Source organism: Epinephelus moara, chromosome 10 (assembly GCF_006386435.1).
Source record: "Epinephelus moara isolate mb chromosome 10, YSFRI_EMoa_1.0, whole genome shotgun sequence".
NCBI classification, from domain to species: domain Eukaryota; kingdom Metazoa; phylum Chordata; class Actinopteri; order Perciformes; family Serranidae; genus Epinephelus; species Epinephelus moara.
The window spans coordinates 29,613,322-29,620,988 of NC_065515.1; the positions used below are offsets into that span (position 1 = coordinate 29,613,322).

The 7,667-nt window shown below is 37.9% G+C and overlaps 1 long non-coding RNA gene across 1 annotated transcript in view; it reads right to left on the minus strand.

Moving 5' to 3' along the window:
- Nucleotides 1-5,393: 5,393 nt before the first annotated feature.
- The window catches only part of LOC126397245 (uncharacterized), a 19,604-nt gene continuing 17,330 nt past the window's right edge, over nt 5,394-7,667 (minus strand). Inside the window, exon 2 of the long non-coding RNA XR_007570630.1 lies at nt 5,394-6,100. This is a non-coding gene — a long non-coding RNA (uncharacterized LOC126397245). The remainder of the gene's footprint in view (nt 6,101-7,667) is intronic.

Below are 7,667 nucleotides of genomic sequence, written 5' to 3' on the forward strand. Positions count from 1 at the left end.
GTAGTATTTTTTTTGTTTTTTTTTTGTTTTACAAAACCACGTTCTTATATCCATTTTGGGCTTGAACTGCTTATTTGGCAAAGAACACACATACTATGGTGCGCCGTGAGGCCAAACCTAATACAACACGCAACAAACGGCGCTGTCCATTGTTCTGAAATTACTGCAAATAAAGGTTATGGTGTTTCACCCTCCTCTCAAACACCATAATCCTATGTTAAAAAAACAACAAAAATACTGGTCGGTTGGACCAGTATTTTTGTTGTTTTTGCAGATTTACTATGGTACACAAAATTTAAACTAAGGGGGCATTGCAAAACTTTGTAAAAGTACACCAAAGCATACATTTTCGTTTCCAAATATTTATTTGAAAAAAAAACCCAAAAACCCATTCATACGGTCAATAAAAATTTTGTTAATAATAAAAAACGAATGTAATCTCAAGAGTGACCTCGCCAGCCGGCGGGACTGCGCTGAACCGCTTCCAATGTTCATTCATTCATTCAATCGCGTGTTCAATGTGTGTGCGTGTGTGTGTGTGTGTGTGTGTGTGTGTGTCAGAGAGGAGGAGTATCAATAAAAAAAAGTTTATTTCTTTTATGCTTACGTTTTTATATTAAAATGCGTAATATAGCCAACAATATTAAAGACCAAAAGTTAATCTAATTTATTATTGTAGAATGTATTTAGCAAAGCCACTTTCAACTGGAGACACGGCGCAGCAGCAGCAAAAAAAAAAAAAGAAAGGCATTATAAAAAGCCGACAAATAGTGTTAATTAATTGACATGCATTGGAAAGGTTGTCAGTCCTATTCTATAGTCTGTAATATTTTATTTTATTTTATTTTATATTATCATAACTTCTTGGAAATTACTGTGCTTCTGAGCACACGGGCAGCATAAACAATGAAGTTACATATGACAGTCTGGCCATTGCGGCGCTTGGAGGGGCGCTGTAATCCTGGCGGTCCTAGTGATATAGCATTCCTTTGTGAGACAGTCAGGTTTCTTTGCTGTAGCTCGTTTAAGTGATTATTGACCTCATCTACCAACACCTCTAATTCCATAGGGTCGAATTTCACTTTGCGCTTTCTTTCCAAACTCGCCATGCTGCAAACCATATAACACGCAAAACCCTCATTTAAATAGGGTGTCTCCAACATGTTTGCACCTGTTGTCATTTGCGCAAGCATTCTTCACCCGCAAACTTCGGTTCAGCCCCACACGCAAAATTCTAGATTGCGCAGGCAAATTAGTACACGCAAACTGGGATCTTAGTAGATCCGGCCCTAAGCAAGGAGATGTTACAACAGTGCGCACTGTATATGGAAGAAAAATAATAATAAGACGAAAAATAAGTATGTGTGTGACTTATGCGCTGATAGTGGTGGGTGATCGATGTGCCTGACATCGATTAATTTAGTTTCAGCACCACGGTAGTGGCCAGCTCCTGTTAAGATATAAACAGAATGAAAGCGGACAAGGTAATTACAGAACTTGTCTTGAGAAATAGCTTTCAAATTGAATCAGAGATTAAATGCATTTTCAATAGAGGCAACTTTTTAAATTAGGCTATTGCTTTCTTTTCACTTTCTGCATCCATTTAAGATTTTACTTGAGATCACTCTTTAAGAAACTCTTAAGAGGAGCTGGCCACTACCACGGTGCTGAAACTAAATCAATCGATGTCAGGCACATCGATCACCCACCACTTCATCAGTGCATAAGTCACACACATACTTATTTTTCGTCTTATTATTATTTTTCTTCCGCCAGATTTCGGTGCGTAACTTGTGCCACAGCTCTGAGCGCACACAGGGTCTTCATAAAACATAGATTCAAGATTCAATATGCACAGTAAGGACACGCGTTTCCCTGCAGAATGAAATTGGTTCTTTTCTGTCACCAATTAATGCCAAACAATATAAATCTGAAGTATAAAATAGATCAAAATATATACGGTGCGCACTGTTGTAACATCTCCATGCTTAGGGTAATATTAATGTGCCTGCCGCGGCTGGATCTGTGAGCGTTTGGTGGCTAAGAAGAGTGTTAAGAGTGGGTCAGCTCGATCTTACAACTCCTTCTTAGTGAAAGATCTTCTTAAGCTAAGAGCGATCTGGGAAACGCGGCCATTATCATGTCAACATACAGGGAAAATGTGTCCAGAGTTTATGACATTTACCGGGAGAGCTAGAGCCATGACGTTATTACTGCTAGCATGATGTTATTAGGCTAAATTTTACATTTCTAACAGTGTCTGAGCTGATTTATTGACACAGCATGCTTGTAGGCTGCTGTAACGTTAGGTTTACAGAGGAAATAACGGGATGTGACTTAATCGGGTGAAAATATCGCTAGTGAAAGAGACACAAGCATTAGTTAAGGGACAAGAGTCAAGAGTCACAAAGACTCACGTATGTTAAAAGTTACTTACAACCGGTGTATTCAGGACAAAGAAAACAAATATAAAATAAGACGCCCGTATGCACACCGCTTCGGCACATAGGCTACTGAAGCGGTGTGCACAGGACATGCAAGTCCGACACCCGATATCCCAAAAGTTTAGAGGGTGATGTTAAATTTTTAATTATTTTATATATAATATATATATATATATATATATATATATATATATATATATGTATATATGTACACATATACAATAGTCCGTTGTTATATGAGGCAGTTTAGTCTGACGACTTTTTTTCTGATGCCTTTTTTTTCTGATGCAGTTACGACTTTTTTTCTGATGCCTTTTTTTTCTGATGCAGTTTAGTCTGACAACTTTTTTTCTGATGCCATTTAGTCTGATGCCTTTTTCTCTGATGCCGTTTAGTCTGACGACTTTTTTTCTGATGCCTTTTTTTTCTGATGCAGTTTAGTCTGACAACTTTTTTTCTGATGCCGTTTAGTCTGATGCCTTTTTCTCTGATGCCGTTTAGTCTGACGACTTTTTTTCTGATGCCTTTTTTTTCTGATAAAGTTTAGTCTGACAACTTTTTTTCTGATGCCGTTTAGTCTGATGCCTTTTTTTCTGATGCCGTTTAGTCTGACGACTTTTTTTCTGATGCCTTTTTTTTCTGATGCAGTTTAGTCTGACAACTTTTTTTCTGATGCCGTTTAGTCTGACGTCTTTTTTTCTGATGCCTTTTTGTCTGACGACTTTTTTCTGAGGCCGTGTAGTCTGACATCTGACAGAGGTTTTCCTGAGACCTTATGCCTTTTCACTTAAGGTCTGACGCTGAAGCCTGACACCTGAGGATGTCCTAAAATGTATGCCGTAGTACGGAATAAATTTCAAGTTGGGAACATTTAAATTTGTATACTATACAACTCAGAGACTACAAAAGGTGGATTAGAAAAAATATATTATTGTGGTGCATGGGAACCCCATCTTCATCCCCAATAATTATTACAATCATTGACCCAGCAACAACAACGACGACTGCATCTTCTACAACTTCACACACAACCATAACTGCTGCCCCAACCACAATAGTCACAGCCTCAATAACTGTAACTAAAATGGAAGCAATAAGTGAAGGGTTAAGCTCATCCTGACAAAGAAACTTCATAGAATGCATTTTGACCCCAAGATAAATTTTACGCTTTTAATGGGTCACAAATTGCAACCTAAAATTATGTCAGTTGACATGAGAAATTAGTTTAGGCCATTCAGGTAATAGTAATAATGATAATATAATAAAGCCATAAGCCATACTTTCAGAGGGTTGAAATGTATTTATATGGTTTGGCCTAACACTTAAGTGTTAAATACATGTGGGCAAAATCTTCCAAGTGTATTAATTTGACAAAATTAAAGCACAATATTCTGGGTAGACTTAGACAAATATCTATCTAAGCATGTCATGCTATTAAAACAAGCACTTTAGACTTTGATCTGAGACATTGGAATTCTAGTGACGCTCCAATGGTCATAAGAAAAATGAATCTTCATGAATTGCACTGGACTGAAGAAAAATGACCCCTGAATTCTTCCTAAATTTAATTTAACATTAACTGACTCCAAGTCTAGTTGTGAAAAAAATTAACCAAGAAAAGATCATTAATGATTTACAAATTTTAGCTTTAAAGCCTTGTTCAAAATTAAATTTCTTTATATCCTTCTTCTTCAGTGATTTTATCCTGTTATTGCCTTTAATATTAGTAACTGAACTACAATACTCATCTGTACAGTGATATATAGCGTTTCTTAACATTAAGTTAAAACGAATCCCAAATGATTTTCACTCTTCTATTTTCCATGTTTGTTTTTTGTTTGGTTTGGATTTTTTGTTGTTATGTTTTCTTTCACAAAATAATTTGTTTTTATTTTTTATCCCAACAGCCTCGGAATCAGTGGCACATACACAGATAAGACTAACTTCCTCTGGAGAGGTCAGCGATGTCACTATCACTGAACTTGTTAAACAGGTATGTGAAACAGAATGTGCTAAAAAAACTATTTTAGCAAAGGTTGCTCAGTTAATGTTATCGATAATAATGTAAACAAATGCAATAAAAAGGTAGGTAAAGTGAATGAGATGGACCTCCTGAAGTTTATGCTTTGTGTTTTCTCTCCGTTCAGTTTTTTAGAGAACAGCTCCTGAATGGAACAGCCCACACAGTCAATGTGACAAAAATACAAAGGGTTGGAGTTGCCACCACAACTTCACCTGCTACAATGCAACGACCCACAACAACATTAAGAACTGCCCCCACAACTGCAGCACCGACAACTGCTGCCCCCACAACTGCAGCTCTCACAACTGCAGCACCAACAACTGCAGCACCAACAACTGCAGCTCCAACAACTGCAGCCCCAACAACATCCGCTCCTACAACTGCAGCTCTCACAACTGCTGCACCAACAACTGCAGCACCAACAACTGCAGCTCCAACAACTGCAGCCCCAACAACATCCGCTCCTACAACTGCAGCCCCCACAACTGTGGCTCCGACAACTGCAGCCCCAACAACTGCAGCTCCAACAACTGCAACCCCAACAACTGCAGCACCAACAACTGCTGCCCCCACAACTGCAGCACCCACAACTGCAGCACCAACAACTGCTGCCCCCACAACTGCAGCACCCACAACTATCTTTGGCTTTGACAACTGCAGCCTCCACAAGAGGGCCCCAGTGACCATGGCTCCAACAACTCAGGACTTAAGTTCATCTGAATCATCCTGTTGAATGATTTAGCATAGCATTTAGGTCAGGCTGGCCATGTCAAGCTCACATCAGCTGATCTCATTCAGCCCAATCAGCTGATGGCTCCGCTGACTGATAAAGGGTATCAGCTGATCCATTCTGTTCTTTGCTTTAGCCTGCTCACTGATGCTGCTTCCTCTGCGAGCTGCATTGCAACCTGCCTCCATCCCAACTCTTCCTTTTCATGCTGTGTCTGACTTATCATCTCATTTCTGTCATTGATGCTTGTCTTGGTTTGTACCCGTTTTGGTTGTTTGTTTGTTTTTTGCTGTTGCTCTCCTTGCCTTAGTATTTCCATGTATGCACATAAAAGGGCCTGTTGAAAGAACATCTCAAGCCCCTGTTGGGGTGTCTAATGTTACCTGCTCTTAGTGGGTACATGTATTTGGTTATTTTCAATAACTAACCAAACTTTAAACTGTTAATGACATTTAGTAATATTCAGGAGGTCTAATGTCAGATAATGTTACCTATTACTGTCAGGAGGTGGTGCTAATTGCTAAATTATTATAAATCTGGCGCTTAATCACTTACCGGTACATTTGTTAGCATCTGCACTTTGTTTAGCTGTTTTACTATAAATAGCTAACACACATAAGGGGTTCAGCCATGGTTATTAGTAGAACAGCTAAGATTATAGGTCAGTTCTGCTTATAGTACAGTATGTGGATGTTATTAAGGTAAGATAAGATTATATCACATCAGATCATATGAACTTGAACTGACCAAAAGCAGATGAAGAGAGGAACTGCATTACCCAATAAACCTGTTTGGTAACTTTGATGGATGTTGTCAGTAAGGGTTTGGCAAAAGTCCATGAAATGCAATGACATTTTAACAATGAAAAAGTGATGCTGGTGGTGATGTACTTTCTCTCCACACCTGATACCAGCTAAAGTAGTTGTAAAACAAAGACGATCCTCAGTGGATTATCAGGCTCCTACGCATCAGTTATGCTGTCAGAATATTATAGTTTTAAATTCTCACTTTTTTTAAGTGTAAGTCTTTTTGGTAGAATTCTGTCAAAGTGTTGGGTTAATAACTTTTGTTTTCATGCATTTGAATGAATTAAAGTATGAATTTTTCCCTACATGTTTCTTTTGCTGTATTTTCTTCTTACATCAAAAAATAATGCGTGTGTGTATTTTTCTATGATTGAGCAAATGTATTCCACTGACCTTTATCACTGTCATGCAATTAGAAAAGTCCTACAAATAAGTATGACTTATAGAATAAAACTCAAGCTCCACCACAAGAATTGAGGTTTTTATTATGGTGCCTTGGTGTTACTAGCACATTAATCCTTTATCTGCATTAAAATTAAACACATCCTGCCCTAAAATCTAAAGTGAAATTCAAATTGTGTACTCTGACGAAGCATTCACTGTCTTGACTTTAGCTTAGAAAGTGAATTGTCATCCTTTTAGAAAAGAGTAATTTCACTGATGACGAAAACATTCTAACAAAGAAGAGAAGTGTGAAGCGACTGTCCACCTTTACCAGCCATAACTTGCTACAAGCTGATTCATATAGCACTTAAACTCATTGCCTGTTATTCTTAGAAAACAATAGGATGTCAGCTGTATTTGGACCTTTTTGGTGTAAGGTCCCGGCAGACATTTTCTACTGTATAATGGGTCTCATTCATGAAACGTGAGCAGAAGGAATTTGTGTGTAAACTGTTCGCAGACAGAAATTTACGTGCATGTCCGCATTCATCAATAATTTAGTAGCTCCGATCTTTTCGTAGCTACTAACAAAATCTACTCCTGCTCCTGACCACTCGTAGTGCTTGTGTAAATTTAGTAAGGCACATAAATATTGCTTGTCACTATTGGAAATTATAATTTTAATTCATATTGCGCTCTGTTATGTACACAATACACAGATGCCTTTGAAACACGTAATCTAAACATGACAAAATAGCCTATTAAAAATATAACATATTTAGTTAAAGTAGTTGGCAATTAGCAGGTTTAAGATCCAGATTAGGTTCATGATTGTGAATTATCTATGTACATCGACTCAGTAGATTACACGTTCTTTCTACGTGTTGAATGATGATAATAAAAATATCCGTAAAGACGACAGCCAGATCACAGCCTCTTCGGCCTCGGTGCCTGGGTTCAGCTGGAGCAGCAGGTGGTGGAGCCACGAAGGAGCACGCGCCAGCTGAAAGAATTAGGCTATTTGAGACAACACGTTTTTTTGTGGCTGTTTGATCATTTGAATGAATAAATCTGATTTGAAAAATGTTTAATTTACATTGTATAAAACAGAGCTTTAGGCTATTGAGATTCAAATAATTTGAAGACTATGCATACAAAACTGCTGTAGGCTATATGTTATCTGTATCATTTGTTAAAATAAATGTTAAATAGCTCTACATTCCGACAGCCATCACTGATTTAGAGTTTATCCATATGCACAAAACATCTCGGTTTCCCGT